This window comes from Miscanthus floridulus, chromosome 17, assembly GCF_019320115.1.
Source record: "Miscanthus floridulus cultivar M001 chromosome 17, ASM1932011v1, whole genome shotgun sequence".
Lineage (NCBI taxonomy): Eukaryota > Viridiplantae > Streptophyta > Magnoliopsida > Poales > Poaceae > Miscanthus > Miscanthus floridulus.
Window position 1 is genome coordinate 104,717,630 of NC_089596.1, and position 22,747 is coordinate 104,740,376.

Sequence of the window (22,747 nt, forward strand, 5' to 3'; positions counted from 1 at the left end):
TTTTGATACTATTTTTTAAAAAATACTAATGTGTTTGTACATATTTATATCTAATGTGTTTGTACATATAAATTTTGATACTATTTTTAAAAAAAAACTTAGTCAAAGATACGATTGGTTTTGACTTCTCGAGATGCGAGATGGAGACTGTCTTAGAAGGGAGGAAGTAGTTTAAAATTGAATGAATAAATAACATTATATGAACAGACGGGTTAATTTTTCTATAGAAGTGAAAACATGGCTTGATTCTTCAATGTTTTAGTTGGTCTACTTTTTTTAATTTCTAGGAGCCCCAAATCCAAAACAAAATGGAAGCAGGGTAACACGTCTGTACTAAAATCAAGTATAGATGAACATGAAAGCAACATATCAATCATACTTTAAAAAAAACCACCATACCCCTCGTCCCTCATATTCCCCCACCTGCCTGCTTATCAACGCCATGTCGAGCACCACCCCGACCCCTACACCGACCCCGACCCCGCTCCCGCCGCCATCGGTCGCTCGCCCTGCGCGGTACGACTTCCTCAATTCCAAGTCGCTGCCCAACTATGTCACAGGACTAGGCCGTGGCGCCACCGGCTTCACCACCCGCTTGGATATTGGGCCGACCCGAGCCACACCCAACCTACTCGACTGCTCCGCCTTCGCCGCCACAGCCCCTGCCATCGGCCACGGCCGTGGGAAGCCTCCCGACGAGGATGAAGGCGGCGTCGACGAGAAGGGCTACGACGAGAACCAGAAGTTCGATGAGTTCGAGGGCAACGATGTCGGCCTCTTCTCCAACACCAACTACGATGACGACGACCATGAGGCCGATGCCATGTGGGAGAGCATCGACTAGAGGATGGACTCACACTGCAAGGACCACCGTGAGGCATGGCTCAAGCAGGAGATTGAGGAGTACCACGCGTCGAACCCTAAGATCACCGAGCAGTTTGCTGATCTCAAAAGGAAGCTAGTCGATCTATCCGTGCAAGAATGGGAGAGCATATATGAGATTGGGGACTACTCGCTGCGCAACAAGAAGAAGCGGTTCGAGAGCTTCATGCCCGTGCCGGACACCCTGCTTGAGAAGGCCTAGCAGGAGCAAGAAAATTAGATATTTGGGACTCCAAAGATTGACTCTTTGATCATGTTGACACTCGAGTGGATGAGAAATGGGTCTATCTGTGTCTATAAATGTTGGTCCAGTATCAAATCTGCAAACGACCATTGTTTCGAGTCCCATTTTTGCAATTGTCTAGAGCAGGATGTTAGCCTATTGTAATTATAGTATGCAGCCCTTGATTTGTGGCATGTATCACGCCTGCATGGTTGGCTGATAAGCCACCCCAGCCCCTATATGTACTCACACATATTAATTCAATTCTAATCACATTTACATGGTATCAATCGTGATTATGATCCGCTACTCTTCCGCAACCCTCGCTAGCCGTCGATCCGATTGCTGCCCCCGCCGCTGACACCATCGCTGGGCGCATCGTCGGTCCCAGGGCCTACGCCTCCACTTGCAACGCCGATCCAATCGCCAGCCCCCATCATTGACCTCATCATCGGGTGCCACCGCTGGTCTACTCGCCTGCCCTGCTGGTTTCCCCATGGCGGATGACAACGATGCTGCTGCGGTGGCCGCCGCCAAGGAAGTCAAAGATCGCCGTCTCGCTATGGCCGCCAAAGAATGTCGCCTCACAACTAAGGCCAAAGCCCATGTTGAAGAAGCATGCCTTGCTGAGGAGGCTAGTCTCCTCGCCGCTACGCTAGACGCGTATGAGAGCGCCCACGAGGCCCTTTGGGCACAGGCCACTGCCATCATCAATGTCAAGGCCCTCATCCCCGTCGTCCTCGATCATGCCACGAACACCTATAGCAAGTGGCGCGGCATGTTCCTCACTGTCCTTGGCAAATATGCCCTGACTCGCCACATTCTCGATGACGAGGCCTTCCTCTCGCACCCGGCATGGGTGTAGGCAGATCGCATCATCTTGATGTGGATCTATGGCACTGTCTCCAATGATCTGCAGCAGTCCTTGATGATGTGGCAGCGACCCACTCACGGGGCCTGGTGCTACCTCGAGGATGAGTTCTTCGGCCAACAAGAGTCCCACGTGCTCCTCCTTGAAATGTAGTTCCGCAACTTCCACCAAGACGCCCTGAGCATCACCGACTACTGTCGCCATCTCGAGTCGATGGCCACCTCTCTCACCGAGTTTGGCGACCCCATCGGTGATCAACGGCTGGTGCTGTTGACACCGTTTTTTGCACATGTCAAAATGATCAGAGTGGGCTAATCGGCAGGAGGAAAGTTACTGTATACGCTGACAGCTGATGAAAATCAGCTTGTAAAGATGGTTGCCGATGAATGGTGGTGATCGATGGAAAGATTGATTTAGACTCGGGCGTTGCCGATAAGGTTGGGGATGTTATTGTTGATGCCGATGAAGGAAGGCTTGAAGACTACTGCCGATGAAACAGGAAGTATGCCGATGGAAAGGAGGTCGGTGAGATTTCCATCGTAATTGAGGCGGACAGGGAAATAGTTAGGAGTTGATTTCCTTTTCTATATTTGTTAGAATATGATTCATGTAAGAGTCACGTGTTTCCTTAGATATGGACTTGGTGTCCTAGTTGTATTTGGTTATGCCTCTTTAGATCAGGGTATAAATATAGATTGAGGGGCAATGTAATAGAGATATCAATCAATATCAAAACCAATTTTTACTCCTATTTGCATCTACTTACTTTTCGGCGACTTCGTCAATTTGCATATTTTTCCTTTTTACGAGTTCTCATTGATTCGGCGAGTTGCATAGCTTCAGTGCGACCCTCGGTGATTCTCGAGTTCCGCGTGAGTACCTCTTGGCCGTGACTTCCGGGCGTATCGCTGTTGTCAGGACCAAAGTGCTCGTATCTTCATCCTTGTCGATTAACAGGTCAAATCGACTGGCACGCTTTGGATATCGATTCGGGTATTAGCCCTTTGTGTTTGCAGATCCACTTTTGCATCAATAGGTGCACACGCTCCTCAGTGGCTTGAGTGGCAAGTTCTGTCATATGGTGTCCATCCTTAAGATGCATCGCCCGTTCTTGACATTTGCAGAGGCCCAAACACACCTCCTGCTGGAGGAGATGGAGATCGACACTCGACCACCATCGCTGCCATCCGCTCTCATTGCTGGTGGCCAGCATAATGGCCATCGTCGCGAACACGGTGGACACGGTGGCCCATCGACGCCCCCCTGGTGGTGCACCCCCAGGTGTGCACGGCAGCATGCACCCGTCCTTCACGCACCCATGGGCCAGCACCATGCAGATGTGGCCCTACGACCGGTCTGGGGCCCTCCATCGGCTCGTCTGGCGTTTACCGTTGTTCCTCAGTATGGCGGTTTTGGTGGCGCATATGGTGGTACCTATGGCCCTCCGCCTACTGTCGCCGTCTTGAGTCGATGGCCACCTCTCTCACCGAGTTCGGTGACCCCATCGGTGATCGGCAGCTGGTGCTCACGCTCCTCCGTGGCTTGAGTGGCAAGTTCCGCCATATGGTGTCCATCCTCAAGATGCATCACCCGTTCCTGACGTTTGCAGAGGCCCAAACACACCTCTTGCTAGAGGAGATGGAGATCAACACCCGGCCACCATCGCCACCATCCGCTCTCGTTGCTGGTGTCTAGTGCAACGACCGCCGTCGTGGACGTGGTGGATGCGGCAACCCATCGGTGCCCCTTGGTGCTGTGCCCCTAGGCGTGCATGGTGACATGCACCCATCCTTCACACACCCATGGGCCGACACCGTGCAGATGTGGCCCTATGACCGGTCAGGGCGCCCTCCACCGATGCCTCCGGCGTTTACCGCCGTTCCTTAGTATGGCGGTTTTGGTGGCACATATGGTGGTACCTACGACCCTCCGCCTCCTTAGTATGGCCCGTCCTTTGGGAGCACTGGCTCATACTACGGGGGAGCCACGCCTCCACCACTAGCACTGCCGGCCTTCTAGGTGCCCTCACCTGCCCACCAGGTCACTCCAGCGGCGCCCTAGAATCCTACCCACGGGGCTCATGGCATCAGGACTCCTTGGCACACTCCTTCAACACCATGATGCTCCACCCACCGGCTCCATCACCCGAGTGGTACGCTGATTCAGGGGCTGGTTCCCACATGACGGCGGAGGCTGGTAAACTCTCTACCATTTCCCCACCTTTTTCATCCACTCCTTCATCTATCGTTGTGGGAAATGGTGCACTACTTCCTATCACTGCTACTGGATCACACACTTTTTCTTTCCTAGGTCGCAATATTGTTCTTAACGATGTTTTGGTGTCTCCCAACATTATTAAGAATCTAATTTCTATTCGTCGTTTTACCACTGATAATAACTGTTCCATTGAATTTGATCCTTTTGGCCTTTCTATGAAGGATTTGCACACCAGGAACGTGATCACCAGGTGCAATAGCTCTGGCAACCTCTATCCATACCATCCACCCTCCACCATTGCCTCTGCGTTCATCGCTGCACCCACCTCACTTTGGCATCATCGTCTCGGGCATCTTGGGCGTGAAGCTTTGTCCAAACTCATTAGTTCTAGTGTCATTTCTTGTAATAAAGATGATATCGATCATATATGCCATGCGTGCCAACTTGGTCGCCATGCACGTTTGCCTTTTGGATCATCTAGCTCTAGTGCTCTTCATAATTTTGATTTAATACACTGCGATCTTTGGATATCTCCTATTGTTAGTGTGTTAGGATACAAATATTACCTTGTCATTTTAGATGATTGTTCACACTACATTTTCTCTTCCGCTCCGCCTTAAATATGAGACATTTTCCACTCTTGCTAATTTTTTCGCTTCCATTCACACGCAATTTGGCACCACCATCAAGAGCGTCCAGTGCGACAACGGCCGTGAATTTGATAATTCTTCGGCCCGCACGTTCTTTCTCTCCCACGGTGTTGCACTCACAATGTTGTGTCCACATACTTCTCAACAAAATGGAAAAGCAGAATGCTCCCTTCGCACTATTAATAACATTCTGCATTCCCTTTTGTTTCAGGCGAGTCTTCCTCTGGCTTACTGGGTTGAGGCCCTTCACACTGCGACATATCTTGTGAACCGCCTCCCCACTAAAACCCTCACCTTGTCGACACCATATACCTCCCTCTACTCCACCTAGCCCTCCTATAACCACCTCAAAGTTTTTGGGTGCGCTTGCTATCCCAACTTGTCCCCCACAGCGCCCTACAAACTAGCCCCATGTTCATCCCTATGCATTTTCCTCGGCTACTCCTCGGAACACAAAGGCTATCGGTGTCTCGAGCTCCAGTCGAATCGCCTTATCATCTCCTGACATTTCATTTTTTTGAATCTTTCTTTCCCTTCTCTAATATGTCCACCACACCCATGGCATCCTTAGCCTTGGATTTTTTACTTGACGAGAATGATTTTACTGCTCCAATTTTCAGAGCCTGTACTATGTCTGTAGGTACTCCGACGCCCACTGCAGCCCCAGCACCTGAGCCCCTACGTGTCGTGCATGGCACTATGCACATGCATGGGGATGGGGATGCCGCGCCTAGGCCATCGTCGTCACCTAGGCCGCTGTCACCAAGGTCGCCCCTAGCTGGGCCCTCCATGCCACCCCCAACGCTCGGTGCTGCTGCCCCCGTGCATCCCGCATGGGTTGCTGCCAGCAGTGCCACCCCATCCTCCTTAGCACCACCCCATGCTGCCGGTTCTGCTGCCCCTGAGCCTCGCGCTTAGGCTATTGCCAGCGGCACCGGCCGCACCGTTGCTACATGACCGGTTGCCATCATACTGGTCACCAACACGCACTCCATGCGTACACATGGCAAGGCCAGCATTGCGCAGCACATGGATCATCTCAACCTCCACACGGTGCCATGTTGCCATTGCCGCGCTCGGTTCGTGATGCCTTGTTAGACCCCAATTGGCGCTCTGCTATGCAAGTCGAGTTTGATGCTCTTCTTGCCAATAACACCTGGAGCCTTGTTCCTCGACCTCCTAGCATCAACCTTGTTACTAGCAAGTGGATCTATCATCACAAGCTGCTAGCAGATGGTACTCTTGATCGCTAAAAGGCACGTTGGGTCCTACAAGGTTTCACACAATAGCCAGGCATTGACTATGGTGAAACATTCAGTCTAGTGGTCAAACCAGCAACTGTTTGGGTGGTTCTATCTTTGGCTCTCTCTTAGAATTGACCCATTCATCAGTTGGATGTTAAGAATGCCTTCCTTCATGGCACCTTGACCGAGACTGTCTACTAAGTGCAACCTTTAGGATTTGCTGACTCATCCCGTCCTAATTTTGTCTGTCGGCTCAACAAATCTCTATATGGCTTGAAGCAGGCTCCCCATTCTTGGCACACCAGGTTCGCCACTCACGTCATGTCCCTTAGTTTTGTCGAGGCCAAGTCTGATACTTCACTATTCACATATCATCGAGGATCTGGTACTGCATATTTGCTACTGTATGTTGATGATATCGTTCTCACCGCCTCGTCAGCTGGTTTTCTTCACCATATCATTGCCGCTCTCTAGGATGAATTTGCTATGACAGACATGGGCCAACTTCACCACTTTCTTGGCATCTCAGTCACCCGCTCAGATGATGGCTTCTTTCTCTCTCAGTGGTAGTACACTCTAGACATATTGGAGCAGGCCGGGATGAGTGCTTGCAAGCCTAGCAGCACCACTATTGACGTGCACTCCAAATTGTCCACCGATGGTCCTCCGGTCGTTGACTCTACTCATTATCGTAGTTTGGCTGGAGCACTACAGTATCTGACGTTCACTCGCCCAGACATTACCTATGTCATCTAGTAGATCTATCTCTATATGCATGATCCTCAAGAGCCACACCTAGCTGCTCTCAAATGGATCCTGCGCTACTTACAGGGTACTCTATCACTTGGCTTGACACTACGTCCATCTTCGCCAGTTGAGCTTGTTGTGTACACTGATGCTGACTGGGCCAGCTATCCTGACACTCGTCGATTGACCTCTGGTTATGCCATGTTCCTTGGGGATAATTTGGTGTCCTGGTCCTCCAAGCGTCAACACACAATCTCCCGATCAAGTGCAGAAGCTGAGTATCGAGCCATGGCAAATGGTGTCGCTAAAGCTTCGTGGCTGTGCTAGTTACTCATGGAGCTTCACCACCCACCTTGCCACACAACACTGGTCTACTGTGACAACATTAGTGCTATCTACCTCTCCACAAACCCAGTATAGTATCAGCGCATGAAGCATGTTGAGATTGATCTCCATTTTGTTCGGGAGCGAGTCACCCTCGGCCACGTTTGGGTTCTTCATGTCCCTATGACATCTCAATACGTCGATGTCTTCACCAAGGGCCTCCCTACCTCTATGTTTTAGGAGTTTTGATCTAGCCTGAACGTTCGCTGTGCTCCTGGTCAGACTACAGGGGAGTGTTAGCCTATTGTAATTATAGTATGCAACCCTTGATTTGTGGCATGTATCACGCCTGCGTGGTTGGCTGATAAGCCACCCTGGACCCTATATGTACTCATGCATATTAATTCAATTCTAATCACGTTTACACAGGAGCATGTCACAACACTTGACCCTAAGAGCCGTGCAACTGGTGGCACAAAGACGTCATGGGTGTAGACTCCTGTTACTGATCTCATAGCTATGGGTGAGGGTCGTGGCACTGTGCTGTCGCTCAAGTTGGATAGGCTATCGAATTCAGTTTTTGGGCTCACTGTAGTTGATCCCAAAGGGTATTTGACAGACCTAAAAAGCATGAAGATCACTAGTGATGCTGAGATTTCCGACATCAAGTCGGTGATGCAGACAAACCCTAAGCACCCACCCAGTTGGATTGCTACTGCTAGGCTCGAAGAGATTGCTGGCAAACTCTAGGTTGCTCGGCAGCTCATCCAGCGTGGCTATGAGGAGTGTCCCAAGAACAAAGTTGTTTGGCTTGAGGCGTGTCGTTTGGCTCATCCAGATGAGGTGAAGGCTATCATTGCCCGTGGTGTGATGTCAATTCCAAATTCTGTGAAGCTATGGTTGTAGGCAGTAAAACTTGAGAGTAGTGATTTGAATAAGAACAGAGCATACACACACAGCAGAGACATCAGCGTTGGTCGGAGCCCTGTATAGGAGATGATAAATCTGAACTCTCTTTACTGAGTTGTAGTGGCAAACTATATATACAACTCTATCCATCTAGTCCTAGTACAGCTGCCATGCTACTACAGTGATTAGATAACATAGCATGGCTGACTCTGGAGCCTGCTCCTGCTGTGGCTATAGTGTGGTAGGTGAGCCGTTCGGTGCCTGACCCTACAAGAGCTACAATACCATAGCAGGGAGCTTTTTCGATGCCTCTCTGCTGTGTGTTCTCACAAGGAAGTAGTAAATTATTCAACAATTCTTCCCCTAATCCAACTCCTAACCCTTGCACCAACTCCATACCGATAATCTCCTTTAGCTCCGTGAGTCGAAGATGGTCGAGCGGCTTGGTGAGGATGTCCGTGAGTCATCAACTAGTTTTGATGAACTCGATGACGATCTGCCCTCCATCGACACAGTCCCTGAGGAAGTGGAACTTCATGTCGATGTGCTAGCTTCAGTCATGGAGAACTAGATTCTTCGCAAGGGAGATGGCGGGCTAGTTATCTACCATCAATGCTGGTGGGTGAGCTTCCATACCAATTAGCTCACCCAGCAGCCGGCGTAGCCACACAACTTGGCATGCCACTGTGGTCACTGCTACATACTCTGCCTCACACATAGATAGCGCCACCACCTTCTGTTTCAGCGATAGCCATGAAATTAGAGCCGACCCGAGGAAGACAAGCACGCTAGAGGTGCTCCATTGTCCGTCGATGTCCCTCGCCATGTCTACATCGTTGAACACAGTGAGCTGCAGCCTACTTCCACCTATTTTGGGGAAGACGACCTCTTGATCCACCATCCCCTTGACATAGCGCAACAGTCGCTTCATCGTAGCCTAGTGATCCTCTCAAGGATCCACCATGAAACGACTGACGTAGACCACAGCGAACGCAATGTCTGGCCTCATGTGGACTAGGTAGCACAGACCGCCGATGATGCTCTGATAGAGTGTTGCATCTACCTTCACCGCGGTGCTAGCTTTTGTTAGCTTCAGCCGCTCCTCCATTGGAGTCACGCATGGCTTGCACTCAGCCATACCACTCCGCTCCAATAGCCTCAAGGCATACGCGCTCTGACCGAGTGTGAGTTCCTCCTTCCCCTATCTCACCTTGATACCGAGGTAGTAGGAGAGTGTGCCAAGGTCGCTCATTCAAAAACGAGCCGCCATCTCGCGTTTGAAGCTGTCGATGTCGTCCACACACACGTCGATGACAATTAAGTCATCCACATACACACCGATGATGAGCTCCTCCTTCCCCCATCGCCGTGTGTAGAGCACGTGCTCGGTTGTACATCGCTAGAACCCAAGCTCGCCCAACGTGGTGTCAAGCTTGGCGTTCCATGCTCGTGGGCCTTGCCATAGCCCGTAGAGTGCCTTGTGTAGTCGGAGCACCTTATGCTCCGCTCCCTTGATGGCGAAACCTAGAGGTTGCCTGACAAAGACTGTCTCCACCAGCTCGCCGTTGAGGATGTCCGATTTTACATCCAGGTGATGGATGCGCTAGTCCTTTGCTGCTGCCAAGGCTAGTAGCAAATGGACAGACTCCATGCGTGCTACTGACGTAAAGACTTCCTCAAAGTCGATGCCCTCGCATTGAACAAAGCCTCGGACGGTGAGGCGCACCTTGTGTTTGATAATGGTGCCAAGCTCATCCCGCTTGACCTTGTACACACACTTTAGGCTGATCAGATGACATCCTGGAGGTGGATCGATGAGCTCCCATGTCTTGTTTTCCTCGATCGCCTTCATCTCCTCCAGCATCACCTACCGCCACTCTCAATCATGCTCGGCCAGTGCGAACGTGGGTGGTTCCTCTGCACTGACGAGCAGCAGCTCTTGGTTATTGAGCAACCGACCCACCAGGCCTGAGGGCCCTATGCTGCCGACGATGTCATCCAACCTGCAAAACCACACCTCCTCACCATTGTGGAAAGCATCCATGAACTCAGTGATGTCACTTGGAGGTGAGGCGAACTTGATCGGTGTTGATAGAGTTCCCTGTTCCACCAGAGTGCTCGATACAACATCTAGAGTGCTCAGCACCCCAGATGCAGTGCTCGGCACTACTCCTAGACTATACATCACCACTTCTACAGTGTCTACACCCCTTCTGTAATGCTCGGCACCAGTCTTGTAGTGGTTGGCACCACTACAAGACTGTTCGGCTATGCTACGAGAGTGCTCGGCACCCGTCCTAGAGTGGTCGCCACCATTGCAGGACCTCCTAGCACCACTCCTGGAGTGCTCGGCACCCCTCCTAGAGTGCTCAGCATCCCACCTAGAGTGCTTGGCTCTATCACTAGAGTGCTCGACACCCCTCTCAGAGTGCTCGGCACCTCTTCCCCAGCGTCTCCACCACCGTGGACGACCAGGTGCTCGACGACGAAGGTGCTGGTGAAGCCACCAGCTTCCCCCATGCTCAGACTGGCCTAGTCCCAAGCTACCTTCTCGTCGAACATGATGTTGCGCGAGACAAGTACCTTGTCTCTACATGGATCATAGAGCCAGTATGCCTTGGTGAGGATTAGCTTCGTCTTCCTAACATGGCCGATGCAGCCGAATGTCCATAGGAAGGACACGCTTGTCTTGCATCCATGCCAAGCTTCAAACAGCGTCTTGCCCTTTAGGGCCTTGGTGGGAGCGCAATTGAGGATGAACACCGCTGTGGTCACCGCCTCACCCCAGAACCTTACCGGCATGCCTTTGGCCTTCATCATAGATCGAGCCATGCTGACCACCGCCTGCTTCCTTCGCTCCACCACGCCATTCTGTTGTGGCGAGTATGACGCGGTGTGGTGTTGTACCACACCCTGGTCCATGCAGTATGTAGCAAACTCCACCGAAGTGAATTTGTTGCCGTGATCAGTCCTCAGCACGTGGAGCTTCTTGCCACTCTTGGCCTCTGCGCGCATCTTGAACTTCTTAATCGCCATCGCTACTTTGTCCTTGTTCATCAGGAGTTGCAGCCATATGTAGCGACTGCAATCATCCACGAGCAGGAGAAAGTACTGCCGACCACCATTTATGGCTAGCGTGGTTGGCCCTTAGAGGTCGCCGTGGATGAGCTCAAGAGCATCCTCCAGTGATACTTGGCCACCTTTGGGAACGACAACCTCCTCTGCTTCCTAGCCAGGCAGCTATCACACAGCTCCCCTCCATGCTATATGTGGGGTAGCCCTCAGACCATCTTCTCTAGCCGACCAAGCGCGTCAAAGCTGAGATGTCTGAACCGGGCATGCCACAGCCACGGTTCCTCAATGTGCCTTGCCGCTAGGCACATCGGCTGCTCTACCTTCAGGTCGAACAGGTACAACCGGTTCAGAGACCTCTTTACCTTGGCAAGAAGTCGTTGCTCCCGGTCCCTGATCCTGAGGACTCTGTCCTTGATCAGTACCTCGCTACCACGCTCATCCAGCTAACCAATGCTGATGATGCTTGAATGCAGCTACATGATGTAATATACATCCGTTAGCATGCGGTGCTCCCCATTCTGGCACCTAAAGATGATGGTGTCGCACCCTCGGATAGCCACCCTTGAGCCGTCACCAAACTTCACCGTATCGGTTACATCATCGTCGAGCTCAGAGAAGGCTACCTTGGAGCCCATCATGTGGTTGCTGGTGCTAGAGTCCAGGTACCACCGCTGCTCCTGCTCGCCGCCCACATGTCCGAGGTGGACTTGGGCGCATGGTTCGTCGAGGTTGACAGCCTTTAGGGCCTTTCTAGGTCCTTCCACCGTTGTCACCTCTCCCTTCTCCTTGACCTCGACATCATGTAGTGCACAGAACGTCGCCATCAGGATAGTGGCATCATCATCATCATCAGCTTGCACCAGATGAGCTTTAACCTTCTTCTCCTGCTTGCGATTTGGGCACTACCATGCCCAATGACCCATCTTCCCATAGTGTCGGTAGGTGTTGGGGTCAACCTACTTCTTCTTCTCCGAAGAAGCCTTGCCACGACGCTTGCCATTGCCACCGTGACTGGAGGAGGCTACCCCAGAGTTCCTCTGAGCAGCCCACTCCTCCTCTATCAGCAGCAGTTTGCCGCTGTCCTTCATTGCTATCGCCTGCTCTAGGCACTCGTCCACCACCCATAGATGGCCTATCATATCCTCAATGGTGAGGGTGGACAAGTCCAGCATTGTCTCTATGGAGAGAGCGATATGGATGTACTTTGCTGGCACTGTGTGGAGGTACTTGGAGACTGCCTCCTCTTCGTCGATGGTGATGCCATGGCTCTTTAGCTTGTTGATGAGCATTTGCAGGCGGAGGGAGAAGTCCTCCACTGATTCTCCATCCTTGAACTTGAGGTTTGCATACTCCTGCTTCAGAAGCTAGGCTGTCACCTTCTTTGCGCGATCAGAACCGACGCACATCACCGTAATAGCCTCCCACGCCTCCTTAGCGAAGCCCTTCACCCCCAATGGCTCCCTGTACTCCTCCGGTATAGCAGCGAGGATAGACTCCAACGCTGACATATAATCTTCTTCATTGTCGGTGCCTTTGTCAACAGCATTCTAGAGCCATCGGGCTCTAAGCTCGACCTTCATGGTCACTGACCACTCTCCATAGTTGGTGCGAGTCAGCGTCGGCCAACTAGTGCCGCAGACCTCCCACACCGTGTGAACAATGACATCCTATCATGGCTGGGTAGCCACAATAGTGCCACTGGTGTCGCCTATTTCTGAACTGTCTGTCATCGCCAGCGGTTAGTCCAGCGATGACGCTTGTACGGCTCTAATACCACTTGTTAGCCACTATGATTGCAGGCAGTAAAACTTGAGAGTAGTGATCTAAATAAGAGCAGGGTGTTGAGGAAAGGGTTGGAGCATATTCCTAATTCAGTTCGGCTATGGAAGGCTGTAGTTGAGCTTGCAAATGAGGAGGATGCAAGGCTGTTGCTTCACAAGGCTGTGGAGTGTTGCCCATTGCATGTTGAGCTTTGTCTTGCCCTCGCGAGGCTAGAGACCTATGACCAAGCAAGGAAAGTACTTAACAAGGCAAGGGAGAAGCTCCCCAAGGAGCCTACCATTTGGATTACGTCTGCAAAGCTAGAGGAGGTGAATGGGAACATGTTAGCCCACTATGATCACCGGCTCCAGTGAGTCGACCACTCACTAGTCTTGCCGACCATGGCCAAGCACGACAAATGTTGTCCAACCACACACTATGGCTAGAGGTAGAAGAAAATAGGGAGAATAGAGCATACACAAACATCAGAGACACCAGCGTTGGTCGGAGCCCTATATAGGAGATGGCAAATCTGAACTCTCTTTACTGAGTTGCAGTGGCAAACTATATATACAATTCTATCCATCTAGTCTTAGTACAGCCGCCATGCTGCTACAGTGACCAGATAACACAGCAGGGCTGACTCTAGCGCCTGCTCCTGCTGTGGCTATAGTGTGGCAGGTGAGCCGTTCAACGTCTGTCCCTACAATGGCTATAGTACCGCAGCAGGGAGCCTTTTCAGCGCCGTCATCCCCTACTATGTGTTCTCACAAGGAAGCAGTAAATTATTCAACAGAACACACAATCAGTTAACAAGGTGATTGAGAGAGGTATCAAATCTCTTAAGAGAGAAGGAATGGATATTGATAGGGAAGCATGGTGTTGACAACCAAAAATGTCCATTTTGTGAAGTTATCAAAATGGAAAATGGACTTCACCATTGCGTTCCTCTCGTCAAGATGGTCAAAAAACATATATGGAACGTCTAATTCAAAGTCCAGATAAAGAAGTTATGCCCTTGGAAAGATGCCTCGTTGTCGGGAGTTCCGACCTAAGTCGGGACTTCCGACTGTCAAAAGTTCTGACGCCTGTCAGGACTTCTGATAAGCCTAAAGAAATCTACTCAGGTGTCTAGGGTTATCCCTATGTCGGGAGTTCCAACAAAAGTCGGAAGTTCTAACTGTCGGGAGTTTCGACCCAAGTCGGGACTTCCGACATACCTAACAGAAAATCATGTTCGGATCTGGCCTTTTGGATTCCGATCCGAACTGTTCCAAACTCATGGCAAACTTGGAAAATAAGGCTTGGAGAGGTTTCCTACTAGGATAAGATCACCCCCTCTATATATATGAGAGGATCATGGTCGATTGAGTACCCATCTATCCAATCATCAAACAAATCAATCTACTACCTCTACTCCAACCCTTTTATCCTCTTCTCCAACCCTCATGCTGTTCATCCTTTGATCCGATGACAAAGGATGGTGCTCTAGGCTTGACGGCCAACCTAGGGCAACCCGATGACGTCCTTGCCCTAACGGGGTCCCTCCCGGGCGAGAGCTTCGATGGTTTCTTTGCTAGTTTGCCTAAAAACAAGCCGATTCTTCATCACGTAAGCACGTTGGTTATCCTTTGGTGGTTTGCTTGTAAACCTCTTCGTTCTTTACCATGAAAGAGTGACATCCTCGCTATGTTCTTTGGTCCGTAGTGGCCCAAACGTCTAAGGCCCTAGTGGTGTTTGATTCGGATCACTTCCGACGTCAACACACTTTTTGGTGACTCCGCTGGGGACGATTGGCTCAGCTATCTTTTATAGCCGATCTCTCTAACCTAGCCTTACTCCTCATTGATCTATCTTCTTGAGCTCGCCATTACCGTTGCATCTAGCCCAAAAGGCCGATCGCATCTAGTTTTGACCCCTTGTGATCTTGTTTACGATTTTGCAACAAGTTGCGCTGCTTATCGGAAAATTCAGCAAGGTGGTCAAGTTATAAGTCATGAAGTACCAAGGTGTTGCATCACAATATTACTACAATCACCCTGAGGTACAACTTGCAAATGCATCTTATGATCCTAATAGTTATTTTGCAAGTTCTATGAGCTCTCATGTTGGTGTTGCTAGCTGTAATGATACTAGATATGTTACATCGGCTAATACTTTTGTTAATGCTCCTCATCATACACATCATGATTATGAATATTATGGTCAAGAGCCGATGCATGTTGTAAATTCTTCGAGTTTTGATGCTACTAGCAACATACAACACATAAATTATTATTCATCGGCTATAAGTTCACAATATATGGTTCCACCACAAGACATGCTAATGAATGAGAGAATTGGCTATAACAATGCTAATTATTTAGTCAATTGCTCTGAAAATTCAGGACCATATGCCAATGCTCCTATTCATAATTCGGCTCCATATGTTACTCCCAACTCAAGCCAAATTAATGAAAATTCAGCAAGGTGCTTAAGTGCTAATACTTATGATTCGGCTTCACGTGTTACTAGTAACCATAGCCGAATCAATAAAAAATCAGCACCTTATGCAAAGATCAATGCCCACAATTCGGCTTTGTATTTCGCTCATGACCATAGCCGAATTAGTGAAATTTTAGCAAGGCATTCGGGTACTAAAACTCGTGATTCGGCTCCACATATTGCTAATAATTGTAGCCGAAACAATGAAAATTCAGCAATGTGTGCACTTGCAAACAATCATAATTCGGCTTCATTTGTTGCTCTCAAATCAAGCCGAATCGATGAAGATTTAGCCCATGCTAGGAATCCATATGGTTCCTCTAAATGGAAGGTGCCCACTTATCATAGACCATACCCATTATGCTATGATTACTTGAAAACTCCTAATGGTTGGTGGGTACCTGATTTTTATGAATTTAGTGGTGAAGATGATAAAACCACTATAGAACATATTAGTATATATCTCTCACAGCTGGGTTTTGCTAGTAAACAAGACTATATGATAGTGCAAAATTTTCCTTTATCTCTCACCGGTATTGCCTTTGCATGGTTTACATCTTTGCCACAATGTACTATTGGTTCATGGTCTCAATTAGAGGAGCAATTCTATGAATATTTTGGAAAGACTAAAGAGAAAAGGCAGATCGCAGTTGAGTCATCGGCTAAAAGAGGATTGCTAGTGGGCATGAAAGAAAGAATTGATTTGGATATAAGCAAAGGTTCGGCTACAAAAGCCAAACAATACAATATCCTTTCTAAATCAATCACATCTCAAAAAATAAGTCTTGCTACAGAAAAACATGGAAAACGCCAGAAACCAGCTAGACTTGATTTTTAGGAGCTAAAGGGGTTGTACACTTATCTAGTGATTACCGCATCATTGATGGAGATCAAGCCCCTACAAGCAACAACGGAGGGCTGCCTGCCTACTCAGAATTGGCTGAGCCGACTTCAAAGTCAATTGAGCCGATTGATGTCTGCCCTGAGTTAGCTAGGTCGACTGCCTATACCGCCTTCCCTGAGTCGGCTAGGCCAACTTCCCAGTCGGCCAAGCCGATTGCCCTTGCTAGTGCTCAAGTCGGCCTAGCCGATTTCCAGTCGGCTAAGCTGACTTTCTTAGTCTCGGCAGCTATCGATGCATCTTCGGATGATTCGGCGCTTATTGTTGATCATTCTCTGGAGAGAAGAGCAACATCATGCAAATCAAGGACGTGCACTTTTCCAACATGATCAACAAGGTAGAAAACACAATTATTTTGCTCAAATTCCAATCTGGTCATACTATTTTAATTTCTGCATCTATTAGAGATATCCTTGCTAATTATTGTAATAGACCGACTGAGAATAGCAATTTATTTGTTGATGATAAAATAAATTTAGATTCTATCGGTCAAGACATTATTTCATATGGCAAGGCCGATAATGGTAATTCATCAAAGCTAAAGCTTCTTGTAAGCAATTGCAAAGGTGTGACCGAATGGATTGATAATAAATCCGATCCATTCGTTTGCCTAGCTTTAAAGCTAACTCCACAAAAGAATTGGCTCAAGAAATCAAAGTACACATTTGACTTTACTTTTTGTGATCATATCTTTGATATCCTACTTAAAAATAATTTTATTAGAATCATTTATCACAATGCTTTGCCATCTATTCAAAACTTAGAAGAGCTTACATATTGCAAATGACATAATTCATTTGATCATAATACTTCTGATTGCAATATGTTTCGTCGAGTCATCCAATCGGCCATTCATAAAGGACGATTGAGATTTTCTGAAGCTCAACACATAGACCAATTGGATTCAATTGATCTTGATGGCAAACAGGTTTCGAATCGGCTTGCATTGGCTGATTCGCTCAAAGCTCAAAGCTTGAACGCCCAAGAGAGAGATGTGGAGCCCTCAAGTGAAGGCAAGGTTTTTTTTGATGAATTGCAAATAGAAGATATTCCAGAGGACAGCAAAGTTATCACAGTTCCAGAAGGCACTAGGGGGCAGCTGAAATCTCTCCAATCAAAGCAAAAGCCGATTGATCTCGTTGAGCAAGGGGAATCAGCTAAGGATCCTCCTTTGGAGCATGTCTGTCAAGATGGGGAGAAGGAGGATGCCCATAAAGCTAATAGAGGTAAAGGCCGTGATAAACAAAGAAGTAAAAGGCCAAAACTCAGCTTCGGGGAACTTCTAGCTAAATATGAGAAGATAGGAGAAGCAAATGTCACCAAGTGGCCAAAGAAAGTCCATTCATCAAAATTGCCTCCAAAGCGTAAGTCTCAAGAGTGGAATCGGCAAGGAGATAAACCTCACGCAGCAGTAACATATTCTCCTTTTATGCAGCCAATTCCCATGTCATATAGACCACAACCCACATATTTTTATCCTTATTCATCTTGGGGCTAGTTTGATGAAGAGGCACATGTTCCACCATATTTGAGGCCCGAATATGTAGAGTATGCAGCTCCTAGATATGTAGAGAGATCATCATCTTGTAAAGACCGTTTTGCTCAAAATCAGTCTGGAGCTCAACCAAAGAAGAAAGTGGTAAAGCAAGTTTACCGTGGAAGTATGATGGCCGAAAGAAGAAGAGTTCAGATCTGAATTCAACTATTGAAAAACCGATTACATTGCTGAAAAATTCGGCTATTGATGGCAAAGAAGTGGGGAAATCATCTATTGATATTATAGGTGCCAAATCTGAATAAAAGAAGGTGGGAGTGCCCACAATCAAGAAAGATTTATCGCTGTCCAAAGCAGAAATAAAATTGATATGCTCAGTCAGTTTACCAAAGTGGCAAGAGAAGAAGTTACAGAAGCTTAGTGCAGAGAAGCTGAAGGGAAAAGGATTGGCATGGGTTCCTAAAGGAAGTATTCAAGCCCAGAAGGATGATGTTCAAGCAAGTGGTGCAACAAAAACAAAGGAGAGGAGATTCAAGAAACAATTGCCAAGTTGGAGGTTTGCACCAAATCATCAAAATCATTGGTCATGGCATCATCTGTATTCTCTGTTTATGCATATGTGAAATTTATCCCCTGGTATGCATGGTTATCCCTCAGCTCCTTATTTTGATCCTTGGTGTGGATCTTTATGTTATGGGGGTTGCCAAATTATTTTACTTACCAATGATCAAGAGCCGAAATATTTTGTTTCGGCTATGCATATTTATGTGGATGAATTCATATGGCCGATATTTTGATATCGCCCTTAGTGTAAAAATATAGTCGATGAATGCTTGCGACCATCGTGCTATTAGAAAGCCCCCATGGAATTTACTTTGATGGCCTTAAGGCCCGGGGGGCATGATATATGTATTTTGATTTACTTCATGGATGTGACAATATGATTAGTCGGCTTGCAAATAAGGCCAAGGTGTTGGCATAATCATTATTTCTCACAATGGTGCTATTGGAGACATCAAGTCGATTAAAATTATATCTGCACCAACATTTAAGCCGAATGTGAAGTTTTCTTATTCGGCTTGGCCATATTGCAATCCATGGGGTATAACATGTTGAAGCCTATGGTGATTCCTTGCTGGTGGTACAACAAGTTGCTAGTGAATTTCAATGTTTAGAAGGGTCACTAAGAACTTGTCTTGATGCTTGCCTTGGTATTATTGACTATTTTGCCGAATTCCAAATTCGGCATATTCTGAGGCATGAAAATCAAAAGGCCAACATGTTAGCTCAACAAGCATCTGGCTATGATGTTAGTGGACATAATTTCCATATTTAAGAACAGCCGATGCATAAAGATTTCAATTTTTTCTGTATAGGTATAGACCAGTCAGCTAAGCCGACTGACCAAGTCGGCTCAGCCGACTACTCTTCTGCTATGGCCAAGTCGGCTAAGTCAACTGCCCTAGTCGGCCGAGCCGACACTTCCAAATCAGCTAAGCCTACCGGTCCAGTTGGCTCAACCGACTCCCCTGTGATCAGCCCGGTCAATTTGCCCGAGAAGCTATCAAATCGGCCTGATATAACTTTCAGTGATGTTGTGGCCAATTTAGAAGATTGGAGGACTCCCTTGTTGAGATATCTACGTGATCAAAGTGCCAAAATTGATAAAAATGTTCGGCGGAGCGCTTTCAAATATGTATTGCATAATGATGAGCTCTATCGAAGAACCGTCGAAGATTTGCTGCTTAAGTGTTTGGGATCAGATCAGGTAAGAGTGGCTATGGGAGAAGTCCATGAAGGCATCTGTGGTACGCATCAATCAGCCTCGAAGATGAAGTGGTTATTGTGTAGAGCCGGTTTCTATTGGTCTACTATGATGGCCGATTCTTTTCGCTACTACAAAGGTTGCGAAGAGTGCCAGAAGTTTGAGAATATTCAGCTTGTGCCTACTGCTGTGCTTCATACTATCATCAAACCATGGCCTTTTTATGGTTGGGGTTAGACTTCATTGGTCAAATATATCCCCTATCTTCGAAGGGACACCGATTTGTGTTAGTTGCTATGGATTACTTTACTAAGTGGACCGAGGGAGTTCCTTTGAAGAATATGACACACAAGAAAGTAATTGAGTTCATTACTGAGCATATTATTCATAGATTCAGCATCCCTCAAATATTAACTACAGATCAAGGGACATCGTTTGTGTCTAAAGAGGTGAGGGAATTTGCTGAATTATATAAGATCAAGTTGCTCAATTCATCTCCATACTATGCTCAAGCCAATGGCCAAGCTGAGTCTAGTAATAAGACTTTGATCAAGCTCATCAAAAAGAAAATTGAGGAGAATCCAAGGAGATGGCATGAAGTTTTGTCTGAGGCTCTATGGGCACATCGCATTTCAAGGCATGGTGCTACAAAGGTTACTCCTTTTGAGTTAGTATATGGCCAAGAGTCCGTGTTGCCTGTCGAAGTGAATTTAGATGCATACAGGCTTGCTAAACAAAATAATTTAGCAGCTGTTGTGTATCATGATTTGATGATGGATAATATCGATGAGGTGACTGATGTGAGATTAAAAGCTCTCAAGGAAATAGAGAAAGATAAAGTTCGAGTTGCCAAAGCATACAATAAGAAAGTCGGGAGCAAATCATTCCAAGTGGGAGAATTGGTGTGGAAAATCATACTACCAATTGGATCGAAGAGCAATCAGTTTGGCAAGTGGTCACCGAATTGGGAAGGTCCTTACAAAGTGGTCAAAGTTATATTCGGAAATTCATATGTGCTAGAGACATTGCAAGATGAACGTCTCACGAGAGCATTCAACAGAAGGTACTTGAAAAGGTACTTTCCAAGTGTTTGGCAAGAAGCCTAAGTGCTCACCAAACAATGGCCGATACATGTATGTATCGCCCTTAGAAAAAATGGCCGATGTATACATCGCCCTTAGCCACTGAGCAGCCGATGAGATGGGTATCGTCGCTGTTTGGTTTTAATTTATTTGGTTATCCCTACGTCGGGAGTTCCCACAAAAGTCGGAAGTTCCGACTGTCGGGAGTTCCGACCCAAGTCGTGACTTCCGACATACCTAACAGAAAATCCTGTTCGGATCTAGCCTTTTGGATTCCGATCCGAACTATTTCAAACTCGTGGAAAACTTGAAAAATAAGGCTTGGAGAGATTTTCTACTGGAATAAGACCACCCCCTCTCTATATATGAGAGGATCATGGCGATTGAGTACCCATCTATTCAATCGTCAAACAAATCAATCTACTACCTTTACTTCAACCCTTTTATCCTATTCTTCAACCCCCATGCTATTTATCCTTTGATCCGACGACCAAGGATGGCGCCCTAGGCTTGCCGGCCAACCTAGGGCAACCCGACGACGTCCTTGCCCTAACGGGGTCCCTCCCGGGCGAGAGCTTCGACGGTTTCTTTGCTAGTTTGCCTGAAAACTAGCCGGTTCTTCGTCACGTAAGCACGTTGGTTATCCTTTGGTGGTTTGCTTGTAAACCTCTTCGTTCTTTACCACGAAAGAGTGACATCCTCGCTGCGTTCTTTGGTCCGTAGCAGCCCGGGCGTCTAAGGCCCTAGTGGTGTTTGATTCGGATCACTTCCGACGTCAACACATGGTTAAAGGAAGCAGAAGCCGCTGAGCGTGCGGGATCGGTTTTGACTTGCCAGTCTATTGTGAAGAACACTATAGGCATTGGCGTTGAAGATGAGGATCGGAAGCGTACATGGGTTGCTGATGCCGAGGAATGCAAGAAGCGTTGCTCAATTGAAACAGCACGCGCCATCTATGCACATGCACTGACTGTGTTCCTTACTAAGAAGAGTATTTGGCTGAAAGCAGCTCAGCTTGAGAAGAGCCATGGGACTAGGGAGTCACTTGATGCACTCCTCAAGAAGGCTGTTAACTACAACCCACGAGCTGAAGTATTGTGGCTTATGGCTACAAAGGAGAAATGGTTGGCTGGGGACGTGCCTGCTGCTCGTGCCATTCTTCAGGAAGCTTATGCTGCTATCCCCAATTCGGAAGAGATCTGGCTGGCTGCATTCAAGCTCGAGTTTGAGAACAATGAGCCAGAGAGAGCGAGAATGCTTTTGGCCAAGGCCAGGGAAAGAGGAGGGACAGAGAGGGTTTGGATGAAATCTGCCATCGTTGAGAGGGAATTGGGGAATGTTGGTGAGGAAAGGAGATTGTTGGAGGAAGGTTTGAAGCTATTCTCTTCATTCTTCAAATTGTGGTTAATGCTTGGACAGATGGAGGACCGGCTTGATAATGGAGCGAAGGCCAAGGAGGTTTTTGAGAATGGCCTCAAGCACTGCCCCAGTTGCATCCCTCTTTGGCTCTCTCTAGCTAGCCTAGAGGAGAAGATTAGTGGCTTGAGTAAATCACGTGCTGTCCTCGCAATGGCTAGAAAGAAGAACCCTGCTACACCTGAACTCTGGCTTGCGGCAATTCGAACCGAGTTGAGGAATGGGAACAAAAAGGAAGCTGATGCTCTACTGGCCAAGGCATTACAAGAGTGTCCAACAAGTGGTATTCTGTGGGCTGCAGCTATTTATATGGCACCACGCCCCCAGCGTAAAGGAAAGAGTACGGATGCTATTAAGCGAAGTGATCATGATCCACATGTCATTGCAACCGTGGCCAAACTTTTCTGGCTTGACAGGAAGGTTGATAAAGCTAGGAGTTGGTTGAACAGGGCTGTTGCTCTTGCTCCTGATATATTGGTGATTTTTGGGCATTGTACTACAAATTTGAACTTCAGCATGGAAATGCAGACGCACAAAAGGATGTTCTGAAAAGATGTGTTGCAGCAGAACCAAAGCATGGCAAAAAATGGCAAGCAATATCCAAGACTGTTGAAAACTCACACCTGCCTGTTGAGGCTCTTCTGAAGAAAGCTGTGGTGGAGCTTGATGTAGAAGAAAATGTCAATCCTGTAGGCCCCTAG

At 47.8% G+C, this 22,747-nt stretch overlaps 1 pseudogene; it reads left to right on the forward strand.

The window, feature by feature from the left end:
- Window positions 1-442: 442 nt before the first annotated feature.
- On the forward strand, window positions 443-22,747 carry LOC136516137 (protein STABILIZED1-like; annotated as a pseudogene).